The sequence below is a fragment of the Somniosus microcephalus genome, chromosome 8 (assembly GCF_052327205.1).
Source record: "Somniosus microcephalus isolate GS21.2 chromosome 8, FLI_Smic_1.0, whole genome shotgun sequence".
Classification (NCBI taxonomy): domain Eukaryota; kingdom Metazoa; phylum Chordata; class Chondrichthyes; order Squaliformes; family Somniosidae; genus Somniosus; species Somniosus microcephalus.
In genome coordinates this window covers 179,885,963-179,904,299 of record NC_140994.1, presented here as the reverse complement: position 1 = coordinate 179,904,299, position 18,337 = coordinate 179,885,963, and positions in this window count along the sequence as shown.

The following is an 18,337-nucleotide window of genomic DNA, read 5'->3' as shown; positions in this document are numbered from 1 at the left end:
GCTCTTCTTTATAGTTCATATACAATCAGCCCCTCAATGGCCCCATTATGTCATGTTAACCAGAACACTCTGCAGACTACAGGTACACCCTGACCAGAGCACTGTATAGCTTCAGCATGACTTCTGAGGTTTTGGGCTCAACTCATTTGGTAATATAACCTAACCCTAATCACTTTGTTTATTGACACCTCATTATTTAGTTAACCAGCACCCTCAGTATCTTTTAAATTCCCTCTTGACGTGTTCTATCCCACCCTTGGAGTATGTATTCCTTCTGTTTTTACTCTTGGCTAGTACTGTTGCTCCTAGGGGAAAATGTGCTTTTTGAGAGAAAAAATGAGGCTCTCTCTGAAAATTGACTGCTGTGCTCACTTATGTAGTGTGAGCTGTACCCAACACAAACTCCGAACTCATCCAAAATTCCGCCATCCAAATGCTATTCTGTACTTAACTGCTTACCTATTGCATCTGTCCCCATTGACTTTCACTGGTATCCTGTCACCCAATGCATTCATTTCAAAATCCTCGTCCTCGTTTACAATCTAACCCCCATTCCTTTGCTTTACCTTAGCTCTGAGAACTCCTCCAGCTTTACATCTCCAGCCTTACACTCCAACCACCCCACCCTCTCTCACAAAGCTTCCCACCCAGCATGCCCATTGAGGGCTAACCTCACCAATTTTCTTCCTGTCTCGCTTACTCCACCCAACACCACCCCCTTGGGCTGTGCCAGCAGATCAACCATCATCAATCCTCTCTGCATTTCCCTCCAGAATTCCTGTTTACTTGCAAACAAGGTTTTTGCCATCGCTGACCATATTGTGGATGGTTGCATTGATATTCTGGCTTTGACTGAAAGTTGGCTTACGAGTGGTCCTTTAACAAAGCCTTCCCACCTGGCTATATTTTCCATTCTCTGCTCCCCCAAACTGCTGCAGTGGCAGCATGGCCTTTATCACCTAGTCACACCTTAGGCTCTACCCCATCGCCTCTGGCATGTTTTCCTCCTTTAAACCCACCTCAGTATTTCAACCTACCTTAGCTCCAACTACCCTCTGCTTCTGTCTCTTTAGTCAGTTATTACCCATGCCCAGGTCTTACACATTCATCTTAATTTGTAAAGGAGTCTCATGCAGTATTTAATTTAAGGCTTTTGGAAGTCTAAGTACACCTCATTATATGGCTGCCAGCCACCTCTCCCTGAATTGGCCTCAACTGTCTCCTGTGGTAGAGAATTCCACAGGTTCACCACTCTCTGGGTGAAGAAATTCCTCCTCATCTCTGTCCTAAATGGCTTACCCCTTATCCTTAGTGTGACCCCTGGTTCTGGACTCCCCCGCCATCGGGAACAGCCTTCCTGCATCTAGTCTGTCTAGTCCTGTTAGAATTTTATAAGTTTCAATGAGAGCCCCTCTCATTCTTCTAAACTCCAGTGAGTATAAGCCCAATCGACCCAATCTCTCCTCATACGTCATTCCTGCCATCCCAGGTATCAGTCTGGTGAATCTTCGCTGCACTCCCTCCATGGCAAGAACATCCTTCCTCAGATAAGGCGACCAAAACTGCACACGATACTCAAGGTGCGGTCTCACCAAGGCCCTGTACAACTGCAGCAAGACATCCTTACTCCTGTACTCGAATCCTCTCGCTATGAAGGCCAGCATACCATTTGCCTTCTTAACCGCATGCTGTACCTGCATGCTTACCTTCAGCGACTGGTGCACAAGGACACCCAGGTCTCGTTGCACTTCCCCTTTTCCTAATCTATTGCCGTTCAGATAATAATCTGCCTTCCTGTTTTTGCCACCAAAGCGGATAACCTCGCATTTATCCACATTATACTGCATCTGCCATGCATCTGCCCAATTGCCCAACCTGTCCAAATCGTACTGGAGTTTCTCTGCATCCTCCTCACAGCACACATGCCCACCCAGCTTTGTGTCGTCTGCAAACTTGGAGATATTACATCTAGTTCCCTTGTCTAGATCATTAATATATATTGTGAATAACTGGGGTCCTAGCACCGATCCCTGCGGTACCCCACTAGTCACTGCCTTCCACTCAGAAAAAGACCCGTTTATTCCAACGCTTTGCTTCCTGTCTGCCAACCAGTTTTCTATCCAAGTCAGTACCTTAGCCCCAATCCCATGTGCTTTAACTTTGCACACTAGTCTCTTATGCGGGACCTTATTGAAAGCCTTCTGAAAGTCCAAATACACCACATCCACTGGTTCTCCCTTATCTATTCTACCAGTTACATCCTCAAAAAATTCCAGTAGATTAGTCAAGCATGATTTACCTTTTGTAAATCCATGTTGACTTTGCCCAATCCTGTCACTGTTTTCCAAGTGCTCTGCTATTACATCTTTTATAATGGACTCTAGCATTTTCCCCACTACCGATGTCAAGCTATAATTCCCCATTTTTTCTCTACCACCATTTTTAAATAGTGGGGGAACATTAGCTACCCTCCAATCCATGGGAACTGTTCCAGAGTCTATAGAATTTTGGAAGATGACCAGCAATGCATCTACTATTTCTAGGGCCACTTCCTTAAGTACCCTAGGATGTAGATTATCAGGCGCTGGGAATTTATCGGCCTTCAATCCCGTCAATTTCCCTAATACCATTTCCCTACAAATACTGATTTCATTCAGTTCCTCACTCTCATTAGACCCTATGTTCCCCGACATCTCTGGGAGTTTATTTGTGTCCTCCTTTGTGAAGACAGAACCAAAGTATGTATTTAATTGGTCAGCCATGTCTTTGTTCCCCATTATAAATTTCCCTGATTCTGACTGCAAGGGACCTACGCTTGACTTTACCAATCTTTTTCTCTTCACATATCTATAGAAGCTTTTACAGTCAGTTTTTATGTTCCCTGAAAGCTTACTCTCATACTCTATTTTCCCCCTCTTAATTAATCCCTTTGTCCTCCTTTGCTGAATCCTAAACTGCTCCCAATCCTCAGGTTTGCTGCTTTTTCTGGCCAATTTATATGTCCTTTCCTTGGATCTTGTGCTATCCCTAATTTCCCTTGTTAGCCATGGTTGAGACACCTTTTTTGTTTAATTTTTATGCCAAACAGGGATGAACAAATTCTGTAGTTCATCCATGCGATCTTTAAATGTTTGCCATTGCCTATTCACCGTCAACCCTTTAAGTAACATTCCCCAATCCATCCTAGCCAACTCGTGCCTCATACCATCATAGTTTCCTTTATTTAAATTCAGTACCCAAGTCTCTGAATCAACTACTTAACTCCCCATCTTAATGAAGAATTCTATCATATTATGATCGCTCCTCCCCAAGGGGCCTCGCACAACAAGATTGCTAATTAATCCTTTCTCATTACATAATACCCAGTCTAAGATTGCCTAATTTCTAGTTGGTTCCTCGACATATTGGTCCAGGAAACCATCCCGTATACACTCTAGGAATTCCTCTTCCACAGTATTGTTACTAATTTGGTTAGACCAATCTATATGTAGATTAAAGTCACCCATGATAACTGCTGTGCCAAAAAAGGTTCACTCGGTTAATCCCGGGGATGAGGGGGTGGTCATATGAGGAGAGGTTGAGTAGATTGGGACTCTACTCATTGGAGTTCAGAAGAATGAGAGGCGATCTTATTGAAACATATAAGATTGTGAAGGGGCTTGATTGGGTGGATGCGGTGAGGATGTTCCCAATGATGGGTGAAACTAGAACTAGGGGGCATAATCTTAAAATAAGGGGCTGCTCATTCAAAACTGAGATGAGGAGAAACTTCTTCACTCAGAGGGTGGTAGGTTTGTGGAATTTGCTGCCCCAGAAAGCTGTGGAAGCTACATCATTAAATAAATTTAAAACAGAAATAGATAGTTTCCTAGAAGTAAAGGGAATTAAGGGTTATGGGGAGCGGGCAGGAAATTGGACATGAGTCTGGGTTCGGAATGGTCATGGCCCTGTGGGTAGTGGAGCGGGCCCAGGGGCCGTGTAGCCTTGTTCTGCTCCTACTGTGTTCTAATTCTGTTAGATTTCAGGAGATGGTTTTATTCCTGTTCCTGGCTGGGGTGGAGATCGCCTTTACAGAAGGTAAGTACTGTAGAAAATATAGGGACAGAGTGATCTCCTGGAAGAATTTCGATCGCCTAGATGGGTCGGAGAGGAATTTCCCAGATTTTTTTCTCCCAAATTGGCCATTGGGTCTTTATCTGGTTTTTCGCCTCTCCCGGGAGATCACATGGGTTCGGGTGGATGCAGAGTGATAGAAGATTTGAGGTTAGGATCAGATCAGCCATGATCTTATTGAATGGTGGAGCAGGCTCGAGGGGCCGATTGGCCTACTCCTGCTCCTATTTCTTATGTTCTTATTGCACACATCTCTAATTTCCCATTTAATGCCATCCCCCACCTCAGCATTACTGTTTGGGGGTCTGTATACAACTCCCACTAACGTTTTCTGCCCCTTGGTATTTCTCATCTCTACCCATACAGATTCCACATCATCAGAGCTAATATCCTTCCTTACTATTGTGTTAATCTCCTCTTTAACCAGCAATGCTACCCCACCGCCTTTTCCTTTTTGCCTGTTCTTCCTGAATATTGAATACCCCTGGATGTTGAATTCCCAGCCTTGGTCACCCTGGAGCCATGTCTCCGTAATCCCAATTATATCATATCTGTTTACATCTATTTGCGCAGCTAACTCATCCACCTTATTATGAATGCTCCTCGCATTAAGACACAAAGCCTTCAGGCTTGTTTTTTTAACACTCTTAGACCTTTTAGAATTATTGTTTACTGCAGCCATGTTTGATTTACACCGCTGATTTCTCTGACTTCCACTTTGGCTTTTCTCCTTCCTGTCTTTTGCTTCTATCCTTGCTTCCCTTTCCTCTGTCTCCCTGCACAGGTTCCCAACCCCCTGCCATTTTAGTTTAAACCCTCCCCAACAGCACTAGCAAACACTTCCCCTAGGACATCGGTCCCGGTCCTGCCCAGGTGCAAACCGTCCAGTTGGTACTGGTCCCACCTCCCCCAGAACCGGTTCCAATGTCCCAGGATATTGAATCCCTCCCCCTTGCACCATTCCTCTAGCCACATATTCATCTGAAACATCCTTCTATTTCTACTCTGACTAGCACGTGGCACTGGTAGCAATCCTGAGATTACTACCTTTGAGGTCCTATTTTTTAATTTACCTCCTAACTCCCTATATTCAGCTTGTAGGACCTCATCCCGTTTTTTACCTATATCGTTGGTACCTATATGCACCACGACAACTGGCTGTTCACCCTCCCCCTCCAGAATGCCCTGCAGCCGCTCCGAGACATCCTTGATCCTTGCACCAGGGAGGCAACATACCATCCTGGAGTCTCGTTTGTGGCCGCAGGAACGCCTATCTATTCCCCTTACAATAGAATCCCCTATCACTATAGCTTTCCCGCTCTTTTTCCTCACGTCCCGTGCAGCAGAACCACCCAGGATGCCAGGAAGTTGGTTGCTGCTGCCTTCCCCCGATAAGCCATCCTCCCTAACAATATCTAAAGCGGTATATCTGTTTGAGAGGGGGATGGCCACAGGGGACCCCTGCACTACCTGCCTGCACCTACTACTCTGCCTGGCGGTCACCCATTCCCTTTCTGCCTGTGCAACCTTTACCTGTGGTGTGACCAACTGATTAAACGTGATATCTACGACGTCTTCAGCATCGCAAATGCTCCAGTATGTATCCATTTGCAGCTCCAGTGCCGCAATGCGATCTGCCAGTAGTTGCAGCTGAATACACTTCTCGCACACATGGTCGTCAGGGACACAGGAAGTGTCCCTGATTTCCCACACAGTGCAGGAGGAGCATTCCTGCTTTCATACACTCTTCCAGTTTGCTTCTCAATATTGATCTCATTAGTTTTTCAATTAAAAAGATCACGCTAATGGCTCTTTAGTTGCTAGGTACAGCTTCATTGTGCTTCCTGAATATAGGAACGTTTTTTATTATTCATTCACGGGATGTGGGCATCGCTGGCAAGGCTAGCATTTATTGCCCATCCCTAATTTCCCTTGAGAAGGTAATGGTGAGTTGCCTTCTTGAACCGCTGCAGTTCCTGTGGTGAAGCTACTCCCACAGCACTGTTAGCTAGGGAGCTCCAGGATTTTGACCCAGCGACGATGAAGGATCGGTGATATACTTCCAAGTCAGGATTGTGTGTGACTTGGAGGGGAACTTGCATGTTCCCATGCGCTTACTGTCCTTGACCTTCTAGGTGGTAGAGGTTGCAGGTTTGGGAGGTGCTGTCGAAGAAGCCTTGGCGATTTGCTGCAGTGCATCTTGTAGATGGTACACACTGCAGGCACAGTGGATGGGGTGCCAATCAAGTGGGCTGCTTTGTTTTGGATGGTGTTGAGCTTCTTGAGTGTTGTTGCAGCTGCACTCATCCAGGCAAGTGGAGAGTATTCCATCACAGTATTCCTGACTTGTGCCTTGTAGATGGTGGAAAGGTTTTGGGGAGTCAGAAAGTGAGTCACTTGCTGCAGAATACTCAGCCTCTGACCTGCTCTTGTAGCCACAGTTTTTATGTGGCTAGTCCAGTTAAGTATCTGGTCAATGGTGACCCCCAGTATGTTAATGGTGGGGGATTCAATGATGGTTATGCCGTTAAATGTCAAGAGGAGGTGGTTAGACCCTCTCTTGTTGGAAATGGTCATTGCCTGGCATTTGTGTGGCACAAATGTTAATTGCCACTTATCAGCTCAAGCCTGAATGTTGACCATGCCTTGCTTCATGCGGGCACAGACTGCTTCATTATCTGAGGAGTTGCGAATGGAACTGAACACTGTGCAAATATCAGCAAACATCTCCATTTGTGACCTTATGTTGGTGGGAAGGTCATTGATGAAGCAGCTGAAGATGGTTGAGCCTAGGACACTGATCTGAGGAACTCCTGCAGCGATGCAGAGATGATTGGCGTCCAACAACCACAACCATCTACCTTTGTGCTAAGTATGACTCTAGTTAATGGAGGGTTTTCCCCCTGATTCCCGCTGACTTCAATTTTGCTAGGACTCCTTGATGGCACACTTGGTCAAATGCTACCTTGATGTCAAGGGCAGTCACTCTCCTCTCACTGCACCTCTGGAATTCATCTCTCGTCCATGTTTAGACCAAGGTTGTAATGAGGTCTGGAGTCGAGTGGTCTTGGCGGAACCCAAACTGAGCATTGGTGAGCAGGTTACTGGTGAGTAAGTGCCACTTGATAGCACTGTCGACGACACATTCTATGACTTTGCTGATGATTGATGTATGTGCCTGTTTCCAGTCTGTCAAACCAGTGTTCATTGGCTCCCTCAAAATGACCATCAGCGCTTCACAAATCCTCTCTCTTGGCTCTCTCGGCGCTAGTTAATCCATTCGATGAAGTTTATTGGTTTCAATCTCTTGAGTCCATCTAAAACCTCTGCATCACTAAAGTGAAAATTCCAGAGTACATGAAATATGTATTTGAAGTTGGACAGCAGGTTGTTAATATCTTCCTTCATTAAAAACCTCCAAGAAGCTTGTTTAGTTTCTTCTGTTCATCCTCATTTTCAACCCTTAGGGTTTTAGCTTCCTTGATGAATATCCTTTTGCTGTTACATTACTGAAAGCATTTATAATGTTTCAAATCTGCTCTTGTATCCCTTTCCAGGACTTTTGGCACTCCTAATCTTTTTTGACCTTTTGTAGAATCTGTACTTGGACAAATAATTGCATGCTCCGTTCAAGATTTATAAATTATCATTTTATTCTTAATTTCCCTTTTAGTAATCCTGTTCATTCTTTTTGGAATTCTTACTTTGTCCTGCTGCACTTATGTATTGGTTTTGAATATTCATGTTTGCGTAATTTGGGAAAATATGATTGGTTAAAAGAGCAAAACTCAAAAAAATATTGCCATGTAAGTACTGTCCTGATGTGAAACTGAAGTTTACATCATACCTGAAGTATGAAAGTATTTGGAGAGCATTCACGCTCTGAATTTATCATCAAAACTCATTTTATTCTGAAAAAACATAAATTTACAAGTGAAAGTTTTGAAAAGCAATACATTAGGTCTCTAGAGCATGAATTTTGCAAGGCCCTTAGCTGTCGGAGGAGTCTTGTATCCTGCAATTTGAAGTCGCTATGTATCCTATTTTGCAAGGCGCAATTTGAGGTCAGTTATGGGCGCCGCGCTGCCAGGATGCACTGCCTCATAATATTAAAATCCAATATTAATTGTCAAATTTTGTGAAGTTCCCGTGAAGTTCTACCCACAGCGTGAGCTTCATCCATAAGTACTTATTGCAACAGGAGCTCCGGAAGCTCATTTGCTAAAACAGGCCACCTAAAAGGAAGAGGTAGCTTGTTTGAAGATTTTTCAGTTTGGTGGTTCCATGTTTCATTCATTAGTTGGTTTTGCTGGTTAGGCCTTCATTTTTGGTTGCTTGGGTTTCTTCCCCCACCAATAGTTTTCCTCATTACTTTTGATTACTGCTGGCTTACAAAGTGGTGGGAATGGGGGTTTCCAAACGTACTGCATAATCCTTTGGGGATTACAAGCACATTTCATAATTGCGATGAGGGAATAAATTTGGGAGGTGTCAACAAATGCAGTTGCAGCAACCTTTAAGGCATTCTTCCCATACCCGTCAGTATTCTGAGAACTGGAGATATTTCAGCGGAGTTCTGTCTTCGCTGTCTCCACTTCACAGGCTCCAATAGGGTTGTGCCATCTGCGGCACAATGATTTATGTGAAACATCTGGAACTGGGATGCTCTTGCCACTGAAGTGAAGGTGACCATAGCATGAAACTTTCATGCTATTGAAACCTTCGATACATCCCCAGGAAATATCTGACACATCAGGCAGTCTGCACACATGTATCATGGAAGTGACATCACTATGTTTGCAAGCGGCAACACTTTCATCACTTTTTTTGTGGAAAGGGGGCATCAACTGGACAGGAAAAATAGCTTTCACTGGGTGGCATGCTTCCCTCGAGTATAAAGTGTTAATATGATACCCATATGGGCATCAGGGCACTTCATAACAACCTCATGACCTTCATCATGAAGATAAAGTTAATGCTTACTTGCTATCTGACCACAAACATCATCTTGTATGTCAGTGGTCCTTAACCAGGAAGTAGCCAAGATACTCTCATTGTGCTGCATTTCATAATGCTTGCATTATTTGAAGGAGAACAAATATTGGACAGATGAGTCTTATGAGAAACTAGGCTATCCTGTGTAAAAGGGCAAGGATTGTGCATAATGCATGAAATGGTACCTCCCAGAAGATGCGGTAATTCCCAACTTATGTTTGCGCCTTGATTGATGGGCCTCACAAGAAATGTGCACACTAACCTTCACTTAGCTTTTGATGCGAGCACGTCTTCCTCATTTGCAGCCAAAGAGGAGGGAACTGAGTGATTACACTGAATCAGATGGTGACTTCCCTCCATTCAGCTGGCACCTTTGCTTTTACAACAGGGGGGGCATTCAGACCTAAAATGGAGCCACCCTTAGTTGGTGCATTTCCTGCAGCAGCTGGTCAGCGTCAAAGGGAGTCGTGTTGCCCACCTGACTCACTGTGCCACTGTGAACAATAAGTCTACTTTTCATTCACCATCGCAATGCCCCCTTTTATGGTGAGCTGTAGGCCTTGAAGAGCTGCTGCCTCACTGGACCTTGCATCTCGAGCCAAGCATCCTACAGGCCAAGATCTTAGGGATATCTTTTCCTGTGCCTGTAGCCTATTCAAATTATGATGCGGGCCTTATATTGTAAAATTCTTTGTGGACTTCACTACAAATGAGTGCAATGTCAATTTTGCCAAAATTTGGGGCATATATGGCAAATGGTAGTTAATGAAAATTAAATGCAATTTTTTGGACAAAATTGTTTAGAAACATCGCTCCGAAGTTTGTGATTGATAGAATCCTCACATTGTATTGATTTTTTTCTAATGTGATCATATTAGGGCTTGTAAGGGGTGGTGGTGTGGGTGGTCGTTTGTCAGCTTTACCTCTGACTCCTTTGAGCAGTTCGAATCGCTCCCACTCCCTTTCGTTCTAGACTTTGGACTTATTTGGGGGTTGTAATAAACTTGCAACAGACACCTGGGTTAGTCAAAAGAATTTAGATCTTTATTTTGAGACAGGAAAATATACAATAGAATAAAACTTATACTTTAAAAGGGTGGGGAACACTCAGAAATAAGCGAGGGAGAATTACAATACACAAAAACCCTTACCCTCCCAACCCCACTACACTAGCTAGGCTGGAATCCAGTGGACCAGGAAATGCTCACCAAAACAACTTCCTTGACAGACTGTAGAGGTTCGCGGTTTCGGGGTTCTCTTTAGTTGTGGCGGTTGGGGCCTGCCGTAACTCGGACGTGGTAGAAGACTGCACCTATAAGAACATAAGAAGTAGGAGCAGGAGTAGGCCATACGGCCCCTCGGACCTGCTCCGCCATTCAATAGGATCATGGCTGATCTGAATCTAGACTCACGTCCACTTCCCTGCCCTCTCCCCGTAACCCCTAATTCCCTTATCTGCTAGGAAACTGTCTGTCTCCATTTTAAATTTATTTAATGTTGCAGCTTCCACAGCTCTCTGGGGTAGCAAATTTCATAGATTCACTACCCTCTGAGTGAAGAAGTTTCTCCTCATCACAGTTTTGAAAGGGCAGCCCCTTATTCTAAGATTATGCCCCCTAGTTCTAGTCTCACCCATCAGTGGAAACATCCTCACCGCATCCACCCGATCAAGCCCCCTCACAATCTTATATGTTTCGATAAGATCGCCTCTCATTCTTCTGAACTCCAATGAGTAGAGGCCCAACCTACTCAACCTTTCCTCATACGTCAACCCCCTCATCGCCGGAATCAACCGAGTGAACCTTCTCTGAACTGCCTCGAGAGCAAGTATATCTTTTCTTAAATATGGAAACCAAAACTGCATGCAGTATTCCAGGTGTGGCCTCACCAATACCCTGTATAACTGCAGCAAGACTTCCCTGTTTTTATACTCCATCCCCCTTGCAATTAAAACCAAGATTCCATTGGCCTTCCTGATCACCTGCTGCACCTGCATACTAACTTTTTGTGTTTCATGCACCAGGACCCCCAGATCCCTTTGTACTGTAGCACTTTGCAGTTTCTCTCCATTTAGATAATAACTTGCTCTTTGATTTTTTCTGCCAAAGTGCATAACCTCACACTTTCCAATATTATATTCCATCTGCCAAATCTCTGCCCACTCACTTAGCCTGTCTATGTCCTTTTGCAGGTTTTTTATGTCCTCCTCACTCACTGCTTTCCCTCCCATCTTTGTATCATTGGGTCTTCAGTTTGGGTTTGTCCGCAGATGCGGTTAGTCGCGCTGTTGGATCTATCGGGTAAGTACCCAATTTTCTTTGGTTAGGGCTAGTTTTAGGGTCTTTTATGTCCAAATCTTACCCAGGGGTAAATCAGACTAGCCTGTAGAGTGGAAACAAGTCTTTGGTTCGTGAGTTTTCAGCGGTTGGTTTCTTGTTGGTCGCGGTGGCCCAATATTACCTGTTTGGTGGTAATATTGGCGGTTGTTGGTTTCTGTAGGCCTTTGGTTGCCGCGATCTGTTTCTTCTTTCTTCCTTCGAGTCGCCGATGATGATCTCTCTCTTGAGCTGGTTGGCTGAACTTGAACTCGGACTGGCTGTCCATTTGAACTGTCTCAATGTCTCGCTGTTGTCTCTTGTCTTGACTGTACTGTCCTACGGAACTGAAAAGGCAGGCCTCAATTATACTAATTTGGGGCCTGGCTTATTTGACCACCAAATCTCAGGTTTCTTTGTTAAATTTGGCGGGCTCGTTATTTTTAACGTGTTTTAAAACTTTAACGAGCTTCGGGGATGGCCCATCCAAACTTAACGAGTTTAGGGGATGGCTCATCTAAACTTAATCGGCCTTTAACTGGTTTTGGGATTGCCTTGAAACCAGTTTAAAAGTGCAAAACGTTGGTCAATCTCTTTAATTGGTTTTGGACTGGGTTTGTTTGCTGTAACCCGTAGGGCTAATGTTCCTTCCTTTGTAATTGCTGGGGAAATGTCCTGTTTATTCGATACCTGGCTCTGCGAATTCTCGGCGGGAAAACAGGCTTCATTGTCCTTATGTAAAACTGGGGCGGCCCTGGACATTCCTAGACAGTTCAATATCCAAACTCGGGGGCCCACCCTGCCTCCCCTTTGTTCCAGCCTTTTGCAAGCCTGAACATGTCTTTTAAACCAGCCAAAAATCTTCCTGGGATTTTTATTTTAAATCCCTTTGGACCAATAACTCCTTAAAACAGTCCAAAATCTTTTCTTCTTACACTTAGGAAAACTGTAATTTAACTCTTTAACATTCTTCTGTTTGGCCCAACCACATTTTTATCCCTTTTACAGATTTCTTCTGTAATGTTCCAAAATCCTTTAAAAAAATGACTTTCCTTCTGTTCAGGGGTTGTGCAGAAATTTTTCGAACCTTACAGGCTGTATGTTTGCCACAGGTTGTCCAGAGCCCACAGAGTTCTACAATGTCAGGGAGTCCCATGAAATTTATCACTGTATTCCAAAATCACTGTAAAAGGTGAGAAAATGTATTGATAAAATTCACGGGGTCCCCCTGACTTCATGAACACTGAGCAGCCTGTGCAAAGCTCACAGTCCTGATCATATCCTGCTTACTGTGCCTGTAAATCCAAAAAATTTAATAACCCCAATAATCAGTTTATTAATACTCATTTGTCAAGTGAACCACACATTCAAATCAGCCAAACTAATAATTGTGCTAATTCTATTTGTGTGGTGCATTGTAGAATGAATCCAGAGTAAATTGCTGGAGTTATTTTAAGAGATATTCCTTTAAATGTTTCTATAGTATATTTTTAGTATGTCGATTAGCATAGCTATACAAGAAGATTCTGTAACATATGCAACCCTATTTTAGGACTCATTTAGTGACAAATGAAATGGAATACAAATAATAATTAACAAACACTTTTAGTCATCATTGTGTATAAATGGAACCCAAAATCAATCTCACAGTGCCTGTGGTCATGTCACAAGACAATAGGATCAGTTTGCACTGCTGAATGTAGTCATTATTTTAACAATATATACAAGATATGCTATTCACCACAACAAAACAGTGAGTTGATATCACATGATCCGAAATGCAATGGTACAACAGCACATCAGCCCAAATAGCCAGAATCTGCTGTCAGCCCATCAAGAAACCTGCCACCAATCAAACATCCATGACTGAAAATGAAATGATTCCTCTTTCCTCACCACCAAATTCCATAGATTATAAAGAATAACAGACTTGATTATGTTTTAATGTAATAGCACCCATGTTTCATTTGACAATGGACTGTTTGAACTGTCCTCTGAACCCCAGCATGTCACTGAGGCACACTGTAATCTGTATGTTGACCTATATTGATGACACCTAGCTCTACCTCACCAGCACCTCAACCCCTCCACTGTCTCTGATTTGTCACACTACTTGTCCGACATCTGGATAAGCAGAAATTTCCACCAACTAAATATTGGGAAAGGTCAAAGCCATTGGGGAAAAAATTCGTTGGCGCCCCCTTTGGGGTACTAACGTCGCCGAGGTGCTAATTTTAGCGCCCTCAAAAGGTTAGTGTCCCTGCGCCGTAAATTCACTAGTAGCACCCTAAGCAGGAGGCAGGGCACTACTGAAAGTGCTCCCCCTCCTTCTTGGGGCGCTACCAGTCAATTTTGCGGCGCTACATGCAACAGCGCCACGCGCGTCAGCACGTAGCTCCGCGTAATTGCAGGCCTCCCTCCCCTGATTAAAGGGGAGGGGCCTAGCACTGCGTGCACCGGGGCCCTGCTGGACCTCCGGGCAGTGGGGTGCCAGGAAAACAGCCCGGCACTCAAGAGGAGTGCTGAGCTGAGCGATCGTGGCTGGCACCCTGAAGAAAAAAGGGGAAGGGGGCAGGTGCTGGCAGTCGGGCAACAAAAAAATGGCCGCCCGATACTGGCTGTTTAAGTAGCACCGCCGCGACTGCAAAAACGCTACCCTGACCCTGTCGGACATATCGATGTTGTCATCGCCGGCGGCGCAGCACCATGGGGCGCTACCGGCTACCGCCACTGCTAACCTCCCACTGAATTTCGCAGGAGGTGTTAGTGGCGCCGCGCCCAGGCGCTAGGGGCTTTGTGCCCCATTAGCACCCCCGTGGATGCTAACGGGAGGCGCAAAGCAACCCAATTCTTCCTTCATTGTCTTTGGTCCCTGCCACAATCTCCATTTCCTAGCCACCAACTCCATCCTTCTCCCTGGTCACTGTCTGAGGCTCAACCAGACCATTCACAACCATGGCATCTTATTTGACCCTGAGATGAACTTCTGACCACAAATCCGCGCCGACACTAAGACCGCTTACTTCCACCTCCGCAACATCACCCGTTGTCGCCCCTGCCTCAGCTCACCTTCTGCTGAAAGCCTCACCCATGCCTTTGTTATCCATGACTTGACTATTCCAATGCTCTTTTGGCCGGCATCCCATCTTCCCCCTTCATAAACTCATCCAAAACTCTGCTGCCCGTATCCTAACTGGCACCAAGTCTCGTTCACCCATCACCCCTGTGCTCGCTGACTTACATTGGCTCCCGTTTCGGCAATACCTCGATTTTAAAATTCTCATTCCTATCACTGTAACCTCCTCCAGCTCTATAACCAACATTCCCATTAAGCTATGCAGCCATGCAATCTGAATGGGCTGCGCCACCCATTAAAGGGGTCCCACACTCCTTCAATTTGGGCATCTTGGGCATCCCTGATTTTCTTCGCTCACCATTGGTGGCCGTGCCTTCAGCTGCCTAGACCCTAAGCTCTGGAAACCCTCCTTAAACCTCTCCGCCTCTCTACCTCTCTCTCCACCTTTAAGACGCTCCTTAAAACCTACCTCTTTGACCAAGCTTTTGGTCACCTGTCCTAATATTGCCTTATGTGGCTCGGTGTCAAATTTTGTTTGATAACGCTCCTGTGAAGTGCCTTGGGATGTTTTACTACATTAAAGGTGCTATATAAATGCAAGTTGTCATTGTTGTTATAATTTATACTGAATATGAAAATTTACGTCGAATTTACAGCACAGAAACAGACCATTCGGCGCAATTGCTCCACATGAGCCTACTATAGGCACTATATAAATGCAAATTGTTGCTGTTGTATGTTCCTTTGACCTCACATCAGTTCTTTTGAGTCAGAAGGTTGTGGGTTCAAGCTTACTCCAGGGATTGAGCACATAATCTCGACTGACACTTCAATGCAGTACTGAGGGGGTGCTGTGCTGTTGGAGGTGCTGTCTTTTGGATGAGACATTGAACTGCTTCTTCAGGCATATATAAAAGACCCCATGGCACTATTGGAGAAGAGGAGGGGAGTTCTCCCAGCAACCTGGCCAATATTTATCTCTCAGCCAACATCAGTAAAACAGATTTTCTGGTCACTTATCTTATTCCTGTTTGTAGGACTTTGCTTTGTGCAAATTGGTTCCTGCACTTTTCTACTTTACAACAGTGGCTACACTTCAAAAGTACTTCATTGACTGTGAAGCACTTTGAGACGTCCTGAGATTGAGAAAGGCTTTGGCCGGAATTTTCCCATTGCAGAACGTGCAGGTTTGGAGGCGGGTCAGCAGTTAAAAGCGCCATCCATTAGATTAGCATGGGTGCCGCTTATGCTGTCTCACCTTGGACCTCAGAATCGGACCAAGATGAGCCCCAGCACCAACAACACGAGCCACACCAGCAGCAGCACCAACCATAACAGCAGCCTTCTCCTCAACGACCTGATGCTCCACAGGAGAGGGGAGCAGCACAGGCATGCACTGTGCCGGAGGTGATACCCCATCACAGGGTATACAGGCAAAGGATGAGCTTCCTGGACATGACTGACCAGCAGCGCCTCAGGAGGCTCAGGCTATCGCACCAGGTCAACGCAGATATTTGTAGCTTGCTGGAACAAGACCTGCTGCCCAGAGGACCTGGCGGACATGCCTTACCAGTGGGTGTCAAAGTCACTACCGCCCTCAACTTCTTCACCTCAGGCTCCTTCCTTCGATCTGCAGCAGATATTTGCAGGATCTTGCAATCGGCCACCCACAGATGCATCACCCTGGTGACCGATGCCATGTTTCACAAGTCAGCCAATTATGTAAACTTTTCCACTGATGAAACCAGTGCTACTGAGTGGGCGCTGGTCTTTGCTGCTCTGGCTGGCTTCCCACAGGTGCAGGGCATCATCGACTGCATATATGTGGCCATCAAGGCACACCCACATCATCCAGGAGTGTCTGTGAACTGCAAGGGCTTCCACTCCCTCAATGTGCAGCTCGTCTTCAACCAGAAAAAGATTACCATGCATGTGTGCACCAAATTCCCTGGTAACTGTCATGACTCTTTCCTGCTGCGCCAGTCCATCCTCCCTCAGCTCTTCGCACCTCCATGCAGACTTACCGGCTGGCTGCTTGGAGACAAGGGCTATCCACTGAAGGCATGACTGATAACACCGAAGAAGCCAAGCAATGAGGCCAAAGAGCATTATAATGACAGCCACATGTCGACCAGATGTGTCATAGAGCAAGCAATCGGCATGATGAAGGTGCACTTCAGATGCCTTGACAGATCTGAAGGAGCCCTTCAGTGCACACCAGGCAGGGTCTCCAGAATCATCGTCTATTGCTGCGCGCTGCACAACATAGTGCAGCAGTGAGGGTTGGAGCTGCAGGTGGAGCAAGGTGCAGAGCACACAGCCTCTTCAGAGGAGGAGGAGGAGGAACAGGTGGTAAACGAGGAGGAGGAGGAACCTGAGGTGGAGATTGTAATGTATATACCTTTAAGGGGGGAACTATCTTTTACAGCTCATGTATACTGCAGTACCGGCAGTGACCACACCTGTATATAGTACTGAGTAGTAATCTGTACAGATCAGTTCCAGCGTGAGCCACGTTGAGTAAACACCTGTTGTACCGTTCTCCTGCAGTCTGTGTCTTATTATACACAGACACAACATTGGCGACGAGGCAAGTTCGAACCTACCTGTAACTCTGCATCACCTCCCGGGGATTCGTTCCTGGAGATCAGTGGATTGGAGGTCAAGGCCAGAGACTCGGGCGTCGACCATGGGCAACTGCCCAGTCATCCAGCAGAGACTCGAGAATTGCGGGGGAGGCTGTCGAGAGCCAGGCTTGGCTTTCCAGTTGAGGTGGTCCAGCGAAACGGGCTGGCAACAGGTAGTGTGCAGACCCTTCCCGGACAGCGGCGGGCTAGAGCCCGACCGAGCGGCACAGCAAAGGGCCGAGCAGCGTCGACGGGGGAGAGAGAGAGAGGGCAGAGCGCACAGGGCGCAGCCGGTGTTCAGGGGCCGAGCAGCGTCGAAGAGAGGGAGAGAGAGATGCGCAGAAACCCGCGAGGCGCCGCCATTGCCACGAGGACCGCCGAGAGCGGCGTTGGCAGCAGCGCAGGAGAAGCGCGCGAAACCTACAGGGCGCCGCCATTGCCACGAGAACCACCGGGAGCGGCGTTGGCAGCAGCGGGGGAGGAAGGAAAGCACGGGAGATGCCATTTTAAGCCATTGGGAGATGCCATTTTAAACCACACCCAAAATGCCGAAGAGTGGCAGTATCACCGCATTTGACAATGAAGTCGAAGATTGGACTACATATGTCGAACGAATAGAGGTATACTGCAAGGCAAATGAGGTGTCAGATGACAAGAAAGCGTCGGTATTGTTAAATTTAATGGGTGCAAAGATGTATGGTTTATTACGAAATCTAGTAACCCCAACGAAGCCAATGGAAAAGAGTTTTGAAGACATAGTAACGATACTACAGGAACATTTAAACCCCACACCGCTGCTGATAGCAGAAAGATTCAAGTTTCACAAACGGAACCAGCATAAGGATGAAAGCAATGCTGATTATTTAACAGAACTGCGCAAACTATCGAAACACTGCCAGTTTGGAGCGGGACTGGCAGATACCTTAAGGGACAAGTTTGTGTGTGGGCTTCAAAGTGAAGGAACCCAGAAACGGCTTTTATCTGAAAAGGACCTTACGCTGGAAAAGGCTTTCAGCATTGTGGTATCATATGGAGCAGCAGCACGGGGCGCTGCAGTGATACAACAGAGACCGCAAGAATATGGCACAAATGAAATGTCATATAGAACAGAGAAGTGCTATCGCTGCGGCAGAACAACACACGACCAGAATGATTGCTGGTTCAAAGACAAAGTGTGCAGACAGTGTGGAAAAGTAGGACACATAGCACGA